Raw genomic sequence first — 23,956 nt, 5'->3', positions numbered from 1 at the left:
ACAAAGGTGTTTCATCTTCAGAGAAATTCAAGAAATGGACTTTTTGACAAGTACAAGTCTGATAATTTTAAGGTCATAAAACTGAACTGGCAAGAGCAAACACTGCCCTTGAATCTCCTTGGAAAGGACTACACCATATCCTCCTCACCACCCAGATGGCAGTCAAACTTCTGGGATTTGAGGCTTGGGTACACAGTTCACAGCTAAAGAAGAGTCCCCTTGAAATCTGGTCACATATAAATGCTGGAGACCTCTAAATCAAATTGACTAGGAAGAGAAAAATCTGACATCAAAGTAGACTGCTTCCTCCCAAGACATCAGATCAAGACTTGATACTTTAACCAAACATGAAACATTCTCTTCTCTTTCTTTTCTTTACTCTGGCATTGGCCTGGAAAGATAATGCCATTGTTCATATCTCCCAGGCCATTGCTAAGGGGAGTAACCTTCCATACTGCTAGACTTGTCATCAGAAACTATGATCTGTTCATGATGCTAGAGACCCCCTGTTCTGTTTCCCTGTCTCTGCTTAACACCCCAAACTTGGGGAACTTGGTGTCCAGGCAAAGAAAGGAACACAAGGCAAAAGTAACCCAAATAAAACTACCTCCATGGCTGTCATCTTTCCAGTCCTGAGCCACAGATTCAGACAGAAATTATCAGGAGGCATTCATGATGCAAAATTAGCTTCCTTTGACAGATCCCTAATTCCTTGGTTAGGAGTAAATGTAAATAAGGCTATGATCAGGAATCTATTGTTAACTCTTGAAAACATTCCAGAATCTGCTGCTAAAGCAATAACTGCCCCCCCAAAATCCTTAGACTCTCTGGCGAAAGCTGTTATTAATAATAGGATAGCACTTGATTATCTTCTAGTGAAGTAAGGAGGTGTCTGTGCTGTGGCCAACACCACCTACTTGCACCTGGATTAACACTCCTTGGAAAGTGAAATGCAATTACATAAGGTCACTAAGTAAGCCAATTGGCTTAAAAAAGTGACTCCTTCAATGAGGTCTTTCTTTGACTTATTTGATTTTTTTGATTGGTTTCGTTCTTGGGGACCGTGGCTCCAAAGTGCACTGCAAACATTGGGAATTATCCTGCTTATTATAATCATAATAATCTTCCTGGTGCATTGTATTCTCTCAACAGCTTTAAATGTGTGTTCACAGCCACTAACTACCAAGCAATGATCTCTTCAAAACTGGAATGTCAGAAAAGGAATGAAGAAATTGACCAGCTTAAAGAGTGAACCTGAAGCCATGACCTGTGAATATCACAGGGATTAAGCAAAAACATCATGAGCTGTGAACACCACACAAAGAAAAACAAAGCTGAACTTCAGCGCAGTAGCTGAGAGTGGTGTGAAAGCCTTAAGCTTTGATTACATCTCTCAGTTAAGCTGAGAGTCTGATCAAAAGGGGGAAATTGTTAGCAAAGAAACGACAGGCCCCAAATGGAGTCACTTGTGCTGAAATCAAGACTGAATACCTAACTTAACTGCAGTTACAACCTTCCTCAGGAATGTAATCCTAATTGGTCAGTTGGTGTGGAAATTTCTGGTCAGCTCTAATGAAGAAATCTGTCACATGGGCCCTCTCCATTTCCCAAAGGATGATGAGGTAATCTGCTACATTCACCCCTTCCATCCCCCGTAGGTAGGTTACCTAAGCCTGAAATAAACTTTTTTGTTTATGGCTGCCTTGTCTTGCCTTTAAAAATCTCTCCCTTTCTGTAGCCCTTTGGAGAGTCCCTCTGTTCACTAGATGGGGTGCTGCCCAATACATGAATCATTCAATAAATCCAATTAGATCTTTAAAATTTGCTCAGTTTAATTTTTGTTTTTCAACACTACCAACTGACTTTAGGGCTTGAAATTTCCATCTTAGTTCAATCTTTGGATTAAGGAAACAAAGGGTTCCTGTTACAATGCAATTCACCTACTGGTACTTTTATGCATATAGTTTATCAGATTGGTCCAAATCTCTAGTAGAGTTAACATTTGATGAGGAAACCAAGATACTTCCCAGGCAGAGCTCTTTGTTGAGGGCAGCCTCGGGTAAGGCACCACTAAAAGGGATCCCAGGCAGCTGTGGAAAAAAAAAAGGTTGGAATACCCTGAAAAAGGGGTGCCTTGTGCCCCTTTTTTGTTTATAGCTATGACATTTGAGCAATGCCTTGAAGGATCAACTGGGTTATATGTGGCTGACTTTTCCGCTTGTCCCCAGGGCTCCAAAATATGTCATCAGAGATGGAATTAAGTGGAACTAGCTGACCAGGATTTACAACTCGCTGCAAATCTGCCTGGCTCTTTTTTGTGCTGTCCGCTGTGTTTTGCTAAGTCAGTTTTCTGGCAGACGTGAAGCATGAGTGGCTGACTACTATGTTTGCCAGCATATATACTGTTTTCCTTTTGACCACAGGACTTACGAACATTCTCCAGGCCAGAGAAATGGCAAACACAGTATGAATCATAATGCAGAGACTCGACTCAGGCCCTCCCCAGAGTCTTGTGTATCCCACTTCACATAGTAACACATTTTGAAAAGTTTGAAGAAAACCACACTCTTATAAATCAAATTATATTCTGCCATTGATTTTTCATTTTCTAAGATATATATTCCCTCACAGCATAAATCTTAACTTCAAAAACATTGTGAAAGATTCATATTTTAAACTGAAAAATAAAACTTTATAATAAAATAATAGCATTAAATAGTTAAACATGATTTTAAATATAACTGCTGTCCTAATGAAAAAGTGGTTGTTGTCAGTGAAGAATAGGAAAGAACACTAAGCATTTTTTAAAGGTTCTCAAAGAACAGTTTTTCTCAGAGTATGCTTTCTTGTCTCAGTTTTTAAAAATAGGTTGGTTTCCTTCCAGTAATCTTTAAACTAAAATTAATAATGGCCAACAAAAATAACAACAAAAACCACAAACCAAACCAAACGACAGATAGCTCCCAACCCCAATTAGCATTTGCTGTGTGCAAAGCACTGTACTAAGAGATCTACATGGATTATCTAATTTTATCCTCACAGCAACATACTATTATCATTACTGCTGGTGAAGATATCCAAGACCTGCAGATGTATGAATGTGAAGTATCAATTAGTTGCTCTGCAGTATTTCTCAAAGTATATTGCTCAGACTGCCTGTACCAGAATCACCTGAGACCCCATTAAAAATTCATTTCTTTAGGCTCCCAACATGCAGAGGTTTTAACTCAGAGGTTTGAGGTAGTAGTCTGGAATTTGCTTTTTAATAAGCACTTCAGGTGATTCTGGTGCACAATAAAGTTTATCACTTGAGAATATTCATTTTTAATGTAATTTTCATACATATTTTAATAGAGATATAAAAGAAAGTAAAAATGGCCCATAATTCTACTCTTGTTATAAAAATTAAAATGTGCATTAAATAATTCGAGTAGGGCTTCCCTGGTGGCGCAGTGGTTGAGAATCTGCCTGCCAATGCAAGGGACACGGGTTCGAGCCCTGGTCTGGGAAGATCCCACATGCCGGGGAGCAACTGGGCCCGTGAGCCACAACTACTGAGCCTGCGCGTCTGGAGCCTGTGCTCCGCAACAGGAGAGGCTGCGATAGTGAGAGGCCCGCGCACCACAATGAAGAGTGATCCCCGCTTGCCGCAACTAGAGAAAGCCCTCGCACAGAAACGAAGACCCAACACAGCTAAAATAAATAAATAAATAAATTTATTCAAAAAAAAAAAAAAGAACCAGCATGCTGTGCAGCACATGGCCAAAAAAATAAAATATTTTTAAATAATTCGAGTAACACAGAAAGTTAGAGGTAAAATCCCCCTCCATACCACACTCTTCATCACCAACATACCCCCAACACACATGTAAACACTCCTGCTCCTCCAAATAACCACTCTCAAGTTTCTTGTTATCCCCCAGAAAAATGTTACCATATGTATGCATATACCTTGTATTATGCCCAGAAAGTGAATCATACTATGTTTACTGTTCTCCATCTTTTTAATGTATCACTCAAACTCTCTATACTGTATATAGGGCTCTACCTCATTCTTTTAAACTACAGCACTGTATTTCATTAAATGTATGCACTAAAGTTTAATACATTTTTATCTATCCAGTTTTTATTATGATAAACAATATTGCCCTGAATATTACATATGATATATATTTATATTTATATAATATGTTGACTGTGCTGTCTCTTTCAAACTGTAAATCTGGTATTAAAGTTACCCAGGTAGAGACTTCTATGTTTTCTAGAAGCTTTAGATCCCTCTTTTAATCTCATTTCTGCTAGAATGAAAAGAAAGATTCTTAGTAAGCATGGTTCATATTAAAGAAGTTAGTGTTTTATTTGAGTTAAACTTAATTACACTTAATTGTAGAAGCACATAATCCTATTATTTATTAACTTAACAGGACCACAAATGCGAAACAAAGAATCAACTAAATTGGAATATGGCAAAATGGAAGAAAACAGCGCAAACTTAGCAAAACTGTAAGAAGGCAGGATTAAAAGAGACCCAGAAAGGAAAACTTAACTCAGTAACAGAGTTATTAAAAGGAAGACTATTCAAGCAGTAGTGATTATTTCAAACATACATAATAATTTATTTCAGTGAAAGTTAAATGTATTCATTTGTTCATTCATTCATTTATTCAATAAACATTTATTGTTAGGCACTGTGCTGAGTTTGAGGCTGTACGGAGGGAAAGATATAGGTCCTACCCTCAGTGAGTTTACTGTCTATGGCAATACAGATACAAAATACATATACAGATCAATACAGGTCAATTGCTTTTAAAAAACAATTTTAAAAAAATTGCTTTTAGAAAAAGTCAGGGATGTTTTTAGAGAAGGGGTTTCCAGGTGGCAAAGAGGAAGTAACATGTGCAGTCACTGAGGATTATAAGAGCGGGCGGGTTAGAAATCAAAGTGTAATTCATGTTGCTGGAGTGGAAACTGAAAGGTGAGAACAGTAGGAACGAGAGATGAGACTAGATAGATGACACTAGATAGAGAGATGACGTTATATCATGAAATGTCCTACTTGTCACGCTCACGAGCTGAGTATTTATACTATGTGCAATAGGGGACAGCCAAGAATTTTCAATGGGAGTATCACATAATCAGATCCTCAGGAAACTGGATGGAGTTGAAATAATCTAGTTCACAGATAACGAGACCCTGATGAGCTACAGCAATTGTGGTGGTAGGGCTGGAGACGACAGGACTCTTCATGGGTAGAACCAACAAGTCTTAGCAATTGATCAGCTGAAGAGAGGAGGCAGAAGGAAGAATTTATGATGTTGCCAAAATTTCTGGCTTGGGTAAATAGGTGTCCGGTATTCTTTGAAATAGAAATTAATGAAAGGGGAACAGATCTTTCCAGAATCTCTTTCAGATGTTCTCAATTTATCAAGACCCAACACACTCGTTTTACAGTAAAAAAAAAAAATCTGTAATATCCCCTGCATACACTGAAAATTTATAGATAATATAACCTACTTATATAGAGAATTCTTAAACTTTTAACATAATGGCCCAACAGTAAGATAAAGTATAAACTAAAGGAAAGTAACTGAGGACAAAATATCTATATCAATATGCAAATGTTCAGGCATGGCTACTTAAAACCATTAAGAAGTAGTCAGAGGTTTAGACCTATCTGTGAAGTCACTGTCACTGACACAGCCACACACATAGATCAACACACTCCAGTATATTTCCCACTACGCCACCATGTTCCAGAAGGTTAGAGGAGAGTTCATCTTGGCTACAGTATTGGAGAAGGCTTCATAATGCTGGTGGCATTTCAGTTTGGCTTTAAAAAGAAGAATAGAATTTTGAAATGGAGAACTAGAAGAAGAAGAAAAAGGCATTCCCAATACAGAGAACAGTACAAAGGGGGCATAAAAAAGGAAAATACAGGATGATCTTTGGCTTTGGCTGTGGCAGAAGCTACATGGAGTTGGTTTATGAAGCTGAAGAAGTATGTTCTGGTTAGTTCAGAGAGAGCCTTGAGAGTCTACCAAAGAGTTTAAACCTTAATAATCTCAGTCGAACTTTTAGCTTGCTTTGGTAAGTTATTTGCATTAATCAGCAGCTGGAATAATTTTATTTTCCCATAAATATTGAACAGATCATCTTTAAGCTAACCCTGCCCAAATTATCTCAGATTCCAAGGTGATGAAGTACAAATTAATGAGATTTTATTGTCCAAATTGATAAAGCTACATTAAAGAGAGTTTGAAGGTAATGAGTGGATATAAAAATAGATTTCTTGTCTTTTCATTTAATGTCAGGCTTGAAAGGATCAAATGAGGTATTTTGTACTTTTTCTTCTGGATAATAATCTGAGAAGCGGACATTTATGACCTCTGCTGGCAGTGATGTCAAGATAAGAGTAAAAATCACGTAGGGGATAAGCGCCAGCTTGAGAGAAGAGAATGAATTCTGTTAAATAACTTCCTAAGAGGGGGCCCATGTTAACATTCTATCATTTAAATCACAGTTTTCTTTTTAAAATATAAAGATGTGCTACATAATAATATCTAACAGTTCTAAGAGGTTTGTTAATTATCCTTGCTAGAAGACAATAAAAGATAAGTTCTATTCAAGCAATATTCTTCTGAGAAAAATTAATCTCTCTCTTTTTATTACTTTTAAATTTTATTTTATTTTTTGCCTGAAATGTCCCATTAGGTTTTCAAAGCCTTATCTACCTACCTTCTCTTCAAACATCCGTTTGGCTAAGGAGTCAGCCCACAGAAATCAGGAAAAGGACCGTTAAACTACTTCCACACATTTTAAATCTCATAAATAATTTAGATAAAATGGATGGTTGCTAGGCTGCAGTCGATTTCATCCTATCCCATTATAATGTAATTTAGGTTTATTGGGTTGTTGTGGTTTTTTTTTTTCTTGTTTGTAATCCTACTGGAAAAAGCTTTTGGTGATTGAACTGCTATATATATAATAGTACCTATTCTAAGGCAATGACTTTGAGGTATTCATGTCATTTCTTCTCATATCTTTGAAAAAAGAATGTAAAGAAATCCAATGCTAGCCCCAGCAATGTCAAAGTTAGAGAATGAATAAAGCCTGAAACTTGCTCTCCTTGGTCCCAAAGTGACTTTTAACTTCAAGACACTCAGAGCAGAGGGCCCCAAACTAAATTAAATCAGCTCCTCAGGTGAAAATCAACACGTGAAAGGAGTCAACACTTAAGTGTGGTAGCATCATGTACTTCAGCCCAGGAACACCAGGTAGGTCCCATCTTCAGAGGGCAACTCTGATTGGCAGTAGGTATTTACAACAGGCACCTGCAAACTACAGCCAATAAACCACAGGACTATAAGCCATAGGCCAAATCCAGCCAGCCTGTTGTTTGTAAATAATGCTTTGTTGGAACACAGCCAGGCTCATTCATTCCTTATTGTCTGTGGCTGCTTTCACCCTACAGGGGCAGAGTTGAGTAGCTGCAACAAAAACTGTATGGTCCGCAAAGCCTAAAATATTTACTGTCTAGTTTGTTACAGAAAATGTTTGCTGATTCCTGGTCTAGAGTATTATGTTGGGAAGACTGATGCAGCCTCAGCTAGTCTCAGAAGGAAAGAATGCTAAGATTGATTTTTTTTTTATGTCTGCTATGTTCACAGAGGAAGAATGCCGTAGATTTATCAGCCCTGCTCTGTGCCCTGCCCAGAAGTCAGAACAGCATGACGAGAGGTATGAGATGGAAAAGAGTAGCTTCAGTGTCAAATCCAGAGCCTAATGATCTCCACCAGAAATGCGAGGATGTTGAATAGGAAGTCAAAAAAGTTGGTAACAAGGAGGGGGGGGAGTGATGTCAGGGAAAAGAGATGACTTGTCAGTGGGGATGACAGAAAACATAAAACCAAGTCTATCATTGCAAATATAAGTGCATCAAGTTTAGTTTTCTATTCTGTGGATTGAATTATACTCATTGGTGATATAGAAAATTTGGAGGAAAAATCTTTCTGAGTTTATCTAAGGGAAGGAAGCAAGGCATCGTGGTAAGAAAGAATTCACCTTTCCTTGAAAAAGGGTGTTTCCTTCTTTTCCTCCGTACCGTCCTTCACGTGCACACACATACACTCACATGCTCAGTCCTCCTCATCTCACAAAGCTGGCTGATTTCATACAAATAAGAACTCTTCTTGGTCCTGAGATATTGCAGTCAGAACTGGACAACCCTTCTCTAGTGGCCGGTACTTATATTTTTGAAATGACCTTAAATACAGGACTTGTGAATGGACAGAGGGAATATTTTCACTACTCCCTGGATCCTAAGGGCTTATTTCTATACCTCATAGAATCAGAACAGAAATTTAATGAAAGACAGTCTAAAAGTGTCCAGAGATTTTTAGAACACGGTGTTAGGGATGCTTGCAGTTGTCATGCAAAAACCTCAACTTGTGGCAAGATACAAACAATCCATTGACTGGCAAATTAACAAAATAAGAGGCGTTGAGTAGTCACCTACATATCTTTAGGAAGGAACCAGCCAAGGAAGTTTAATTTCTTTCTTTGACACCCTGACAAAGGAGAAGTAATAGATATAATATATCCAGACTTCAGTAAGGCTTTTGGTACCATTTCACATGACATTTCTTTTCAACAAGCTGGTAATACATAGCTTAGATCACTGTGCTGTCAAGTGGCTGAAGACTTGCAATCAAAGAGGAGCTATCAGTGACTTCTTGTCATCCTGAGGACATTTATCAAGTGGTGTCCATCCGTAATGGCTGGTTGAGGGCCAGAGTCATCCACAGGGTGATGGAAGTGAGCATAAGTTCAATAAATTTGCTGATAACACCAATCTGGAGCAGCCTCTTACACCTGGCAAGATGGGAATAGTTTTCAATGACCTTGATGAAGTCGGGCTGGTAGAGTAGAATAATCTCAAAGCCAGGATGCCAGGCCAAGACACAGTGGGCAGATTTTCTATTCAGGAGGGCTTATGGCATGTTGCAGTATAATGCGGCAGTGCCTTTATTTCCAAAATTTTCTGAGGCACTGTAATTAATTAACAACTCTCCATGATGCCAGTGGTTTAGAGCTACTTTTATTGTACCAGTTTTCTAATTTGCAAAATAGAAACCCAAAGACATGTCTCACCATATTCTTTTAAAATTTAATTAACTCCTGGAAAATGCCTGACAGATATTGGATGCTAAATGTTAGTTTCCTTCTTCCTCCCTGTTTTCCCACCCTTGTTATAGTGGAACCAGCCCCGGGAAGGGAAAGCCCTGAATTCAATATAGAAATTCAAAAGGAAAAAAGGATCTTCCAAGAAACAAAAATACTGGTATTGAACCTTAAAGCACCCTCTGGCACATCAAAATGTTACCCCTTAATAATATTTTAGCCATCAAGTAGAATACTTTTTCAAGGATAAGTAGTTATAAGAATTTTAAGAAATTAACCTTCAGCAATTGAGTCAGAGAATTATGGCTTCTTTTACTTCACGTGTCTTATAAAAAATTAGTCCCATGCATACAGTGGGTACTCAACAGGTACTTGTTTTATTTTCTTTGTAAGTTGTTAGAAGAAATGAGTTTTTAAAAATGAGTGCTTAATAATAACGCCAAAGCAGGTGTTCTTAACTCCTTTGGGGATTCGACTTTCCTTTGAGAACAAGGAACAAGTAACAAGAGCTAGTGCAGCACCTATAACAAGTTTTACACATAAATTCTTTTTTTTCCATTTAAAATTTATTTTATTCAAGTATAGTTGATTTACAGTGTTGTGTTAATTTCTCCTGTGCAGCACAGTGAGTCAGTTACACATACATATACACACTTTTTCATATTCTTTTCCATTATGGTTTATCCCAGGATATTGAATATAGTTCCCTGTGCTATACAGTAGGACCTTGTTGTTTATACATTCTATATATAATAGTTCTCATCTGCTAATCCCAAACTCCCAATCCATCCCTCCCCCAACCCTCCTCCACCTTGGCAACCACAAGTCTGTTCTCTGTTTGTGAGTCTGTTTCATAGAGAAGTTCATTTGTGTCATATTTTAGATTCCACATATAAGTGATATCATATGGTGTTTGTCTCTTTTTGACTTAATTCACTTAGTATGATAATCTCTAGGTACATCCATGTTGCTGCAAATGGCATTATTTCATTCTTTTTCATGGCCAAGTAGTATTCCATTGTATATATATACCACATCTTCTTTATCCATTCATCTGTCAATGGACATTTAGGTTGTTTCCGTGTCTTGGCTATTGTGAATAGTGCTGCTATATTTCCATCTTTATTGCTAGAAAATGATAGCCTGCTGGAATTTCATAAAGACATATCAGTGACACACTGCGTATGTTTCCAGGGCAGAGTGGGCACATCTCTGGTCAACACGTATACTAAATGACAATCATGCTCAAAGGCTGAGCCTTTACTTGAGCAAAAAAGTTATTACTCATCAGAAAGGTCCTGCTAACAGGACCACTCATAAATTCTTATCTAGGCTGAGATAGAAAAAGTCAAGTTCGTATTCCCATTAGTAATGACACCGGACAGACCCTGGGGCTTGGAACAGTGAAAGGGCAGGTTAGGCAATGAGAAAGCTGGCAGGTGTTCTTGGTCAATCTCTTTCCAAAGTAAACTCAAAGATATTCTCAGCTGTAAACACCTTCTGCTTGTAGAGGATTAGATAAAAGTCTCCTTCTCCCAATTCCTTAAATTCAACTACGGAAAATAGAGAACCACTGTCAGAAAAGAAAGTTTCTGGCATTTAACATCTCTCCCCCTATCTTTCTCGGCTTACCACTTTTATTTCACTGAAATAAATTGGCCAGTTAAAAGAGAGCTTCCCCACACTTCCACCACCAAATCTACCAACCTCTCTGCATCTTTGCCTCTTTCCCTATCTAATCCAACCTTGTGCACTGATTCTATTCCTTTTCACCCCTGCCTTATCAGTTACCCCCTGCCCCCCCAACCCTGATCATCCCCGTTAGGTTACATGCATGTCATTAAATCTCTAACCTAAGAAAATTAAAAATCCAAAAAACATTTTTAAAAAATCCCTCCCTAGATCCCTCTCCAGTTAACATTTCCAGAATTCCATTCTCTGTTCCCTTTTAACTCTTTGTTGAAAAGAGTTGCCTATATTTTTGTCTATGCTCTTCTCCTCTAAGTCACTCTTGAATTAGACTCTGATTAGGCTTTTGTTTCCTCTACTGTACTCAAATTCCTATTAACAAGATTCTAATAAACCTCCACATTGATAAATCCAGTGTTTAAGTCTCTGTCCTCATTATACTTGACCTGTCTGTTGATCACTTTCCTTTATTTGAAACACTTCCTTCACTTGTCCTCCAAGACCTCACTTTCTCTGAGGTTTTCTTCTACATCATTAGCTGCTCCTCTTCAGTCTCCTTGCCTTGACGGAGCTCCTCTTCTGACCTCTAAACACTGGAGTGTCCCAAGACTTTGTCCTCAGACTTTTCAATTTCTGTATTTATCCTCGGGGGGATTTCATCCAATCTCATGGCCTTTATAAACCACCTAAGCACTGACAATTCCCAAATATATATCTTGGGCTGAGACCTCACCCCTGAACTCCACACTCATGTATCTAACTATCTTCTTGACACTTGTACTTCATTGCCTAATTGATGTCTAAAATGCAACATGTCCAAAACCAGATCCTTAATCCATTTCCCTGTGCCTCCACTCACCTCCCCCCCCCCCGCCCCATTGCTCCTCTCCCAGACGTTTCGGTCTCAATAAAGTCAACTCCATTCTTCTAGTTGTTCAAGTCAAAAAACATGGAGTCATCCTTAACTCCTCTCTTTCTTTTTCAGTTCTGTCAGCTCTACCTTTGAAATATATCCAACTCTACTGTTCCATTATCATCATTTCCTGGTAGGATTATTGCCATCGTCTCCAACTAGTCCCCTTCTTCCACCATTTCTCTCTCTAACCTTTGCAAATGCTCTACATACACACATACTCTGGTCTCCAGAGTAGCTTAAGGGAGCCAGTTAAAGCTTAAGTTCAATTATGTAAAGCTTCTGCTCAAAACATTCCCTTTGTTTTCCATCTAATTCCAAACAAAATCCTCAGTCATCTCCATGACCCACAAGGCCCTACATGATCAAGTCCTGGGAACTTCTCTGGCTTCATCTCCTATCACACTCCCTTGCTCACTCCTCTCCAGACACACTGCCCTCTTTGTGTTTCTCTAATACCCTGGACACATTTCTGCCCACAGTGCTTGCCCTTGATGCACTCTGTGCTGGGATCTCTTCCCACTTATCAATCTGCATGACTCTCTTTCACTTCATTTAGATCTCTGCTAAAATGTCACTTACTCCAAACACTCCATATAAAATCCTACAAACACACCTTATCTCATCACTCTCCAGCCTAAAGCAGGGTAACTATTTTAGCTCAATTCTCTGTACTTATCACCACCTGACTAATATAAATTTGTTTCCTTTCTATCTCCTTCCATAAGGGTATGAACTCCATGAAAGCAGGGATTTTGGTCTCTTTATCCTCTGCTTTATCCTAAACATTTAGAACAGTGCTTTGCATGAAATAAGTATTCCAAAAATATTTGTCGCATAAGTACTGCCTAGTGCAATGGCTCATAGCTGTAACCTTTGCTTCAGGAGATTGAGCTGAAACTAGGATTAGTTAGAATACTTTAAAAACCAATATATAACACCCAAATTTTTCTCTAGAATAATTCTTCAAAATAAGCGTGAATTCTTGGCCAAGACTTTTGTTGTGGGTGTTACTTCTACTAAAATATAAAAATGGCTTTGGTAGTATATTCATTAGGGTTATCCAAAGAAACAGAACCAACAGGGTGTGTGTATGGAGAGAGGGAGAGAGAGAGAGAGAGAGGAAGAGAGAGAGAGAGAGATTGATTTCAAGGAATTGGCTCATGTGATTGTGGAGGTTTGGCAAGTCTGATGGGGGAGGCCAGTAGGCTGGAGACTCAGGGAAGAGTGTAGTTTGAGTCCCAAGGCAGTCTGCTGGCAGAATTCCTTCTTGCTCAGGAGAGGTCAGTCGTTGTTCTATTAAGACTCAACTTTTTGGATGAGACCCTCCCACACTATGGAGGGTAATGTTCTTTACTCAAAGTCCACCAGTTTAAACATTAATCTCACCCCCCCAAAAAAAACACCTTCACAGAAACATTTGGAATAACATTTGACCAAAATCTAGTCACTGTGGCCCAGCAAAGTTGACACATAAAATTAGACATCACAGATAGGTTATTCTGAATATATATATATATTGGCTTTGCCTGCTTTGTCTCTTCACTTATCTATAAGCTCCCTGGGCACATTGGTTTTCAGGAGAACAGGTGATTGATAGATGTGTGGTGACTTTCATATAATGAGGTCAAGGAAACATGGTGAATGACAATCAGAAATTTACTTTCACCATGAGGGGTCTCCATCATGCTGGGGAAACTCTTGCTAAATTGTTCAGTCAGTTGTTTTTCTAAACAAGGTCATATTTGATCATTTATATCCTTTCACAAGCTAAGAGGTGAGTATGGAAAGTCTTCCAACATCCACACTTCCACTGGAGGTGGCCCAACAGAGTCTGGGTTTTTTAATTGACAATGGCCTAGAACATCAATGTTACATACAGCTTTTCTTCGCTTGGACGAAAATGTGAAGCCATAAGCCAAGGGCAAAAGTCTTAAGCCACACAAAATGTCCACAAAGAGGCTATGATCATTGCAAACTGCAAAAGCTTAGCAACCGTTATGATCAATGCAAACTACATGGCTTTGGAGATCATTGTAAAACATGTTGATTCAGAAAATAAGAGGATGTGTGTGTGGGTGTGTATATGTTTGCATGTATGGTGGGAATGTGTCTTTTTATTTTATTGAAAAAAGTGTTCTTGAAGAGTGAACACTGATGCCATGTGGCATTTTGTAGTTAACCCCTAAAAGGTGATCTGTCACAGGATAAGGCAATGGTTTGTAGTCATTCAATGTGCCAGCATAGATTTGGAAGTCAATAGATGCTTGACAGTAAACAACTAATTAAATAAACCATTTTAAAGCCTTCATGTGTGTAAATCTAATGCCATGAACTGCATTTTCCCAGCTGTTGGTACAGTGTTTCAGCAATGGCTGTCTCTTATCAAAGAAAAACTTTGAGTGATCTTTTAACAGACTTGAAACTCTTACTCTCTGTTTAGTATGGATTCAGCAAGAACTACCAAAATATGGGTTTCAGAATATACTAACAATAAGAATACAGCTCTCTCAACATAGACACCAGTAGCTCTAATTTCATGTTTCTATTTTTTTCACTTGGATCCCTGATAAATTGTAATTCAGATATCAGCTGAGGTCATCCTGCCCTTTCAGATTTAAATAAAATTGGTCTAAGTCTTTTTGTTCTGCCCTGTGGGAAGTCTAATGCTCTCCCTGATATTTTCACAAAGATCTTAGAACTCACATTTCTATGGACATATCTGCTCTGATTTCCCACTTCTGCTGACCTCTTAGTGTCACTTTTGTCTGGTCCCCACCCTCACTCCTACTCCACTTTTTTCTGCTGAGTGCTGACCCAGGTGTGGACCATCGCCCCATTTCCTTCTTGAGAAAATTTCACAGGTGGGGAATTTGGGTGTGTAGCAGTCTTTATCGGTGATTTGGGGAATTGGTGGTTAAACCACAGCAGCAAGGCACGCAACTTTAACTTTCTCCAGCTCTAGCCATCTAACATGGCTTTTTCCTCTTGTATCCCCTAACCCCACCTTTGCTTCCTTCCCTTCTCTGCTTTCCCTCACCACCAAATTTCTGTTATTTCTTATTCAGAGCAGTTCAGTCTTCTTATAGATCACACCCTCAGGGCCTTATCTTCCCTCTGAGGGTGATCTTTCAGTGTGTAGTCTTAAACCAACAATAGCAACACTGCCTAAATGGTCTGGTGCCAGCTGTTAAATTAGTTTTTCCATCTATATCTGAAAAGGTGACATGAGAAGTTCCAATTCCAAATCTACCTCTGTCTCTGAACTTGTTTCTTCTTTTTTTTTTTTAAATTTACTTTTACTTTTGGCTGTGTTGGGTCTTCATTGCTGCGCACGGGCTTTCTCTTTTGCGGGGAACAGGGGCTACTCTTCGTTGCGGTGCACGGACTCCTCATTGCGGTGGCTTCTCTTGTTGCGGAGCACGGACTCTGGGCGTGCAGGCTTTGATAGATGTGGCATGCGGGCTCAGTAGTTGTGGCTTGCGGGCTCTAGAGCACAGGCTCAGTAGTTGTGGCGCACGGGCTTAGTTGCTCCGTGGCATGTGGGATTTTCCGGGACCAGGGGTCGAACCCCCGTCCCTTGCATTGGCAGGCGGATTCTTAACCACTGTGCCACCAGGGAAGCCCTGAACTTGTTTCTTCATGCACCAAAATACTAAAGACTTCCTGTAGTTTTTTGCAGTTTCGTCCTTCTCCTGATTCCATGATAAGCATCATCTTGTAAAAGTTGAACGTGCTTTTAAAAATTCTACATTTATATTCCTATACTTATAAGCAGATCATGATGTAAACTCTTTGTAAGCTGAGAAGCAGCTAATGCATCTGAGCTGATTTATAGATGGACTTTCATTAGAAATATTACCTATTCTCCTGTCACAGTTCTCTGCTTACATTATTTAAATCATTCTATATCCAGAAAACTAGAAAACAGAGTCTCAGTGTCATACTAGAAAATTTCAGAAGCATCAAGTTATAAAGTAAAGATGCTTGAATTTGAACGTCCCTCAGTTAGTAGGTGGGGACTGTTTGGGTACCTCCAGCAGTATCACTAACAATTGTTTATTGGTAAATCCAAAGATCTTAGTTTAATAGTTGCTCAAAATAACTTTTTCATTGGAGCAAAAAGTGCATTTTAAGAAATAACTTGGTGGAATATTTGGATCCAAATGGAACTTGCAGTTCCTCAGAGGATCCATTTCCTTTGTTTTGTCAAAAAAATACATTTAAGTGTTTACTATGTGCCAAAGACTGTGTTAAGATGTATATGAATTAAATAATTCAGTCATCATCACTGCCCCATGAGGTAGCTATTTTTATCTCCATTTCAGATATGAAAATACTGAGGTTTGAGAAGGTTAAGTAACTTGTCCAAGATCATGAGATGCTGGCACCCCAGGTGTATCAGACAGGGCTCTGGCCAGAGAAGGTTGGCACACCTAAATAAGATAATAGAGGAGAGTTTAATGAAGGAAGTGCTTGTCGAGGTGTGGGCAGGGACAGTCAGGAACAGCAATGGGAGCCATGACAACTCCTAGGCCTCCAAGGCCAAGGGCAGGGAGCACTCACTGGAACCTGGAAAGATCCTGCAGCTGCAGGAGAGGGGATTCCCAATAGACTCTGACATCTTAGGGAGAGGAAAGCAGACACTGCCCAGCTGAGCCCCCAAGGGATGGAGACTGACAGAATATATTCCTCGAGCTCTCATCAAACCCTCTGATGTGCTAGTGCATCCCATTGTCCAAACTCAACCCTAAGGCAGAGGACAGAGGCACCTGTGAGATACAGTCCATAAAGGTGAGACTTTTTTAAGAGTAGAAACTTAATGAATGTAAACTCCTCTCCCTCTTGGATTGTGCATCGTGTGTTTCCCAACACATGATCTAAAAATCCCCAAATTTTACTGTTGAGAGAAGGGCCACAGCTTTGTCACCAAGGCAACAGGGCTTTCATCAGGCTGTGCGTGATTTGGAATGTAAATCTCTAACAGTAACAGCTGATGAGAGTAGACTGCAGTCATCCTGTAAGCTCTCAATTACCTGTGTTTCGGTAAAACAGGAGCACTAGGAGATCGTTATGGTGCTATAAACTGAATGTTTGTGTTCCCACACATTTATGCTTTGAGATCCTAACCCACCGTGTGATGATATTAAGAGGGGAGCCTTTGGGAGGTACTTAGTTCATAAGGGTGAAGTCCTCATGAATGGGATTAGTACACTTATGAAAAGACAGGAGAGAGCTTGCTTCCTCTCTCTCTGCTCTTCACCATGTAAGAATATAAGAAATTGGCAGTCTGCAACCCAGGAGAGGGCTTTCACTAGAATCTGACCAGGCTGGCACTGTTATCTCAGACTTCCAGCCTCCAGAACAGCGAGAAATAGATTTCTGCTGTTTACAAGCTACTCAGTCTATGACGCTTTGTTATAGCAGTCTGGGCAAACTAAGACACGTGGTGTATGCAATGAGCCTGGCATGCTTCTGTATAAAGGCCTGTGGTAGGCAGCATAAATGCCCCCTAAAGATGCCCACATCTTACTCCCTGGAACCTCTGAATTTTTCTAACATGGCAATAGTGACTTTGCAGGAATTGTTAACGTTAAGGACCTGGAGAAGGTGAGAGTAGTCTGGATTATACAGGTGGAACCAATCTACTCGCATGAGTCTTTAAAAGCAGAGAACCACTCTCAGCTGCAGAAAACCGGAGAGAGTGAGTTGAACCCTTCTTGCTGGTTTTGAAAATGGAGGAAGGAGGCCATGAGCTGAGGAATGTGGGAAGTCTCTGGAACCTGGAAAAGTAAGGTAACAAATTTTATTCGGGAGCCTCCAGAAAGGAATGCAGTCCTGCCAACACCTTGACTTTAGCCCAGTGACAGTTATATCGGATTTCTGACCTACAGAACTATAAGATAATAAGTTTGTATTGTTTTACGCTGCTGCAGTTGTTTGTTAGGGCAGAAATAGAAAAGTAATACAAGGCCCTTCATCTTTTTGTTTCGGGTTAGAAAGCAAGCCTCTCGGTATATACATTTCTGGTTGTGTGATGACTGACGTCAAGGTGTTCAATAAGCCCCAAGCATCAACCTTTAAGCATCGGATCTATTCAGATTCTAGGGTAGAAGCTGTTTTCAATTGCATACCAGTGTCCCTTGAGAGTAGGCTGATGCTTCACACTGTTGTTTTTTTAAATATCTGCCTCATCATTAGAAAAAGTTTTGTTTTGGGTGTCAGTAAAACAATCAGGGGAGAGTAGCCTTTGAAAAATAGTCCCAGAACTAGTAGCCTAACTCCTGGCCATGTGTAAATAGAAGAACCAAAACTCTTTAAAAAACAACCAAGTGAATCACAAGGCGGTCAGTATACAGCACACCGTTTCTGCACCAAAGTCATTGCTGGTTGGCATACACTCATGCCTGTGGGTTCCTGATCAATCTGTGTTCACCACGGAGGAAATAAAATGCCAATGCTCCTCGGGTACCAGGGGCTCTAATGGCTTTATGGAGCCACATAGGAAGGGTAAACTGAGTTAAGCCCAAGCCACCTGTGCCTGAGGAGTAATAAGGGTAAGAAGGGTTTGGGAGGACCTGAGTTATCCAGGTATGAACCTTAATTCTTCTCCTCTTGATGTATATGTGAATGTAGCCCTCAGACCTTCCAGTGTACTGAGAGGTAACTGCCACAAGAAGCACATTCTGGTGTTTTAGCAACTGCAGAACACCCAAGGCACAATTCATTCCACAAAACGAAGCTCATTTCCAGATTCTTCCTTCTGTTTTGCAAGTGGAACCACCTGAAAGGATGAGAATCTGTCTTGATATTAAGCTCCCTTTGTTATTTTTGCTTCAGACACAATTTCTGAGTTTGAAGTCCCAGGATTTTAGATGAAAAGAATTCTTGAGTTAGTTAAGGGGTGGGGGGAGAGTCACTACATGAGAACACCTGTTTCCAATCTCACAGAGTGACCACACACTGAGGGCCTGATTAGACAAAGGCCACAGAAAGAAAACAAGAAAATCCATCGGGAAGGAGGATCAGAGTTTCACTGTGGTTGATGCCTATTTATTTTGTGTTTGTAATCAGTTTCCCAAGGGAGAAAGGGGAAATGTGTCACTCTTATCCCAACATTGTTGCACACCGGTCAGGGCAAAATGCAGGAGTATCCTGCAGAGAAACAGAGCAGGGACACAAAATGTTACCCTCTGTACCTGTGTATCTGGCTGTTCATCTGTATCCTTTATCATATCCTTTATAATAAGCCAGTAATTGTAAGTCAGTGTTTCCTTTGAGTTCTGTGAATATTATAGCAAATTATTGAACCTGAGAAGGGGGTCATGGGAAACACCAATTTGTAGGCAACTTGGGAACTGAGTACTTGGCATTGGCATCTGAAGGAGGGAGCAGTTTTAGGAGACTGAACCCTTAACCTGTGGGGTCTGTGTAATTCCCTGTGCATAATTGAATTGTAGGACACCTAGTTGGTACCCAGACAGTTGCAGAATTGGTTGGGGTAGGGAAAACCCCCAAGCACTGGGTGTCAGAAGTGTTGTTGAGAGGAGAGGAAAGGAGAGAGTTTTCCCTCACTTTCTTTTAACTTGAAATCATGCGTGTGTGTGTGTGCGCACGTAGGTCTATGCAGTTTTATCCCATGTATAGGTTTGTGTAATCATTACCAGCGTTAAGGTAGAGAAATTTTCATCACCACAAAAGAACTCCCTCTTGCAATCGCTGTATATTTTCACCCAATCCCTCTCCCCATCCCCTGACAAGCATTAATCTATTCTCCATATCTATGGTTTTGTTATTTCAAGACTGTTACATAAATGGAATCACACTGAGTAAACCTATTAAGATTGGTTTTTTTTCACTCAGCATAATGACCTTGAGGTCCATCCAGGTTTTTAGAGTAGCTCATTCCTTTTTATTACTGAGTAGTATTCCATTGTATGGATATAAATCTTGTTTGACTGTTTATCTTTTGAAGGTCATCTGAGTTGTTTCCAGTTTGGGGCTATTAAAAATAATGCTGTTGTGAACACTGATGTACAGGCTTTTGCAGGACATAAATTTTCATTACTCTGGGATAAATTCTAAGAGTGCTATTGCTATGAAGTATACTCTTGATTCAATTCAATGTCTAATATCATAAAAATGCAAAACTTAAAAGAAAACTTCATTTTCTGCAAAAAGATATGATTATTTAGTTTGTTTTTACACAGAAGTTTTTCTCCAGGTTTACTGAGGTATATTTCACAAATAAAATAGTAGGGTTTTTAAAGTATACAATGTGATGATTTGATATATTTGATAAATGTATATACATTGTGAAAGAATTCCCGTCAAGTTAATTAATACATCCATCAAGTCACATATTCACTTTTTATTTGTTTGTTTGTTTGGATTTTTGTTTTTTTGAATTTTATTTTTTCTTTATACAGCAGGTTCTTATTACTTATCTATTTTATACATATTAGTGTATATATGTCAATCCCAAACTCCCAGGTCATCCCACCACCACCACCCCACCCCAGCTTTCCCTCCTTGGTATCCATACGTTTGTTCTCTACATCTGTGTCTCTATTTCTGCCTTGCAAACAGGTTCATCTGTACCATTTTCCTAGATTCCACATATATGCGTCAATATATGATATTTGTTTTTCTCTGACTTACTTCACTCTGTATGACAGTCTCTAGATCCATCCACGTCTCTACAAATGACCCAGTTTCGTTCCTTTTTATGGCTGAGTAATATTCCATTGTGTATATGTACCACATCTTTATCCATTCGTCTGTCGATGGGCATTTAGATTGCTTCCGTGACCTGGCTATTGTAAATACTGTTGCAATGAATATTGGGGTGCATGTGTCTTTTTGAACTATGGTTTTCTCTGGGTATATGCCCAGTAGTGGGATTGCTGGGTCATATGGTAATTCTATTTTTAGATTTTTAAGGAACCTCCATACTGTTCTCCATAGTGGCTGTATCAATTTACATTCCCACCAACAGTGTGAGAGGGTTCCCTTTTCTCCACACCCTCTCCAGCATTTGTTGTTTGTGGATTTTCTGATCATGCCCATTCTAACTGGTGTGAGGTGATACCTCATTGTAGTTTTGATTTGCATTTTCCTAATAATTAGAGATGTTGAGCACTTTTTCATGTGCCTCTTGGCCATCTGTATGTCTACTTTGGAGAAATGTCTATTTAGGTCGTCTGCCTATTCTTTGATTGGGTGGTTTGTTTTTTTTAATATTGAGCTGCATGAGCTGTTTATATATTTTGGAGATTAATCCTTTGTCTATTGATTTGTTTGCAAATATTTTCTCCCATTCTGAGGGTTGTCTTTTCGTCTTGTTTATGGTTTCCTTTGCTGTGCAAAAGATTTGAAGTTTCATTAGGTCCCATTTGTTTATTTTTGTTTTTATTTCCATTCCTCTAGGAGGTGGGTCAAAAAAGATCTTGCTGTGATTTATGTCAAAGAGTGTTCTTCCTATGTTTTCCTCTAAGAGTTTTATAGTGTCCGGTCTTACATTTAGGTCTCTAATCCATTTTGAGTTTATTTTTGTGTGTGGTGTTAGGGAGTATTCTAATTTCATTCTTTTACATGTAACTGTCCAGTTTTCCCAGCACCACTTATTGAAGAGACTGTCTTTTCTCCATTGTATATCCTTGCCTCCTTTGTCATAGATTAGTTGAGCATAGGTGTGTGGGTTTATCTCTGGGCTTTCTATCCTGCTCCATTGATCTATATTTCTGTTTTTGTGCCAGTACCATACTGTCTTGATTACTGTAGCTTTGTAGTCTGAAGTCAAGGAGTCTGATTCCTCCAGCTCCATTTTTTCCCCTCAAGACTGCTTTGGCTATTCGTGGTCTTTTTTGTCACCATACAAATTTTAAGATTTTTTGTTCTAGTTCTGTAAAAAAAAAAAATGCCATTGGTAATTTGATAGGGATTGCATTGAATCTGTAGATTGCTTTGGGTAGTAGAGTCATTTTCACAATATTGATTCTTCCAATCCAAGAACATGGTATATCTCTCCATCTGTTTGTATCATCTTTAAGTTCTTTCATCAGTGTCTTATAGTTTTCTGCATACATGTCTTTTGTCTCCCTAGGTAGGTTTAGTCCTAGATATTTTATTCTTTTTGTTGCAATGGTAAATGGGAGTGTTTCCTTCATTTCTCTTTCAGACTTTTCATCATTAGTATATAGGAATGCAAGAGATTTCTGTGCCTTAATTTTGTAACCTGGAACTTTACCCAATGCATTAATTAGCTCTAGTAGTTTTCTGGTGGCATTTTTAGCATCCTTTATGTGTAGTATCATGGCATCTGCAAACAGTGACAGTTTTACTTCTTTTCCAATTTGTATTCCTTTTATTTCTTTTTCTTCTCTGATTGTTGTGGCTAGGACTTCCAAAACTATGTTGAATAATAGTGGCGAGCGTGGACATCCTTGTCTTGTTCCTGATCTTAGAGGAAATGGTTTCAGTTTTTCACCATTGAGAATGATGTTTGCTGTGGGTTTGTCATATATGGCCTTTATAATGTTGAGGTAGGTTCCCTCTATGCCCACTTTCTGGAGAGTTTTTATCACAAATGGGTGTTGAATTTTGTCAAAAGCTTTTTCTACATCTATTGAGATGATCATATGGTTTTTATTCTTCAATTTGTTAATATGGTGTATCATACTGATTGATTGGCATATATTGAAGAATCCTTGCATCCCTGGGATAAATCCCACTTGATCATGGTGTATGATCCTTTGCTAGTATTTTGTTGAGGATTTTTGCATCTATATTCATCAGTGATATTGGTCTGTAATTTTCTTTTTTTGTAGTACCTTTGTCTGGTTTTGGTATCAGGGTGATGGTGGCCTCATAGAATGAGTTTGGGAGTGTTCCTTCCTCAGCAATTTTTTGGAAGAGTTTGAGAAGGATGGGTGTTAGCTCCTCTCTAAATGTTTAATAGAATTCACCTGTGAAGCCATCTGGTGCTGGACTTTTGTTTGTTGGAAGATTTTTCATCTCAGTTTCAATTTTATTACTTGTGATTGACCTGTTCATATTTTCTGTTTCTTCCTGGTTCAGTGTTGGAAGGTTATGCCTTTCTAAGAAGTTGTCCATTTCTTCCAGGTTGTCCATTTTGTTGGCATAGAGTTGCTTGTAGTAGTCTCTTAGGATGCTTTGTACTTCTGTGGTGTCTGTTGTAACTTCTTCTTTTTCATTTCTGATTTTATTGATTTGAGTCCTCTCCCTCTTTTTCTTGATGAGTCTGGCTAGTGGCTTATCAATTTAGTTTATCTTCTCAAAGAACCAGCTTTTGGTTTTATTGATCTTTGCAGTTGTTTTCTTTGTTTCTATTTCATTTATTTCTGCTCTGATCTTTATGATTTTTTTCCTTCTACTAACTTTGGGTTTTGTTCGTTCTTCTTTCTCTAGTTCCTTTAGGTGTAAGGTTACGTTATTTATTTGAGATTTTTCTTGTTTCTTGAGGTAGGCTTGTATAGCTATAAACGTCTCTCTTAGAACTGCTTTTGCTGTATCCCATAGGTTTTGGATCGTCGTGTTTTCATTGTCATTTGTCTCTAGGTATTTTCTGATTTCCTCTTTGATTTTTTCAGTGAACTCTTGGTTATTTAGTAACATATTGTTTAACCTCCATGTGTTTGTGTATTTTACGTTTTTTTTTTTTCCTGTAACTGCCTTCTAATCTCATAGCATTGTGGTCAGACAAGATGTTTGATATGATTTCACTTTTCTTAAATTTACTGAGGCTTGATTTGTGACCCAAGATGTGATCTCTCCTGGAGAATGTTCCGTGTGCACTTGAAAAGAAAGTGTACTCTGCTGTTTTTGGATGGACTGTCCTATAAATATCAATTAAATCGATCTGGTCTATTGTGTCACTTAAAGCTTGTGTTTCCTTATTAATTTTCTGTCTGGCTTATCTGTCCATTGGTGTAATTGAGGTGTTAAAGTCCCCCACTATTATTGTGTTCCTGTCAGTTTCCTCTTTTATAGCTGTTAGCAGTTGCCTTATGTATTGAGGTGCTCCTATATTGGATGCTTATATATTTATAATTGTTATATCTTCTTCTTGGATTGATTCCCTAGATCATTTTGTAGTGTCTTTCCTTGTCTCTTGTAACATTCTTTATTTAAAGTCTATTTTATCTGATATGA

This window comes from Balaenoptera musculus, chromosome 9, assembly GCF_009873245.2.
Source record: "Balaenoptera musculus isolate JJ_BM4_2016_0621 chromosome 9, mBalMus1.pri.v3, whole genome shotgun sequence".
In the NCBI taxonomy this organism is placed as follows: domain Eukaryota; kingdom Metazoa; phylum Chordata; class Mammalia; order Artiodactyla; family Balaenopteridae; genus Balaenoptera; species Balaenoptera musculus.
Note: the sequence above shows the minus strand (reverse complement) of the source record.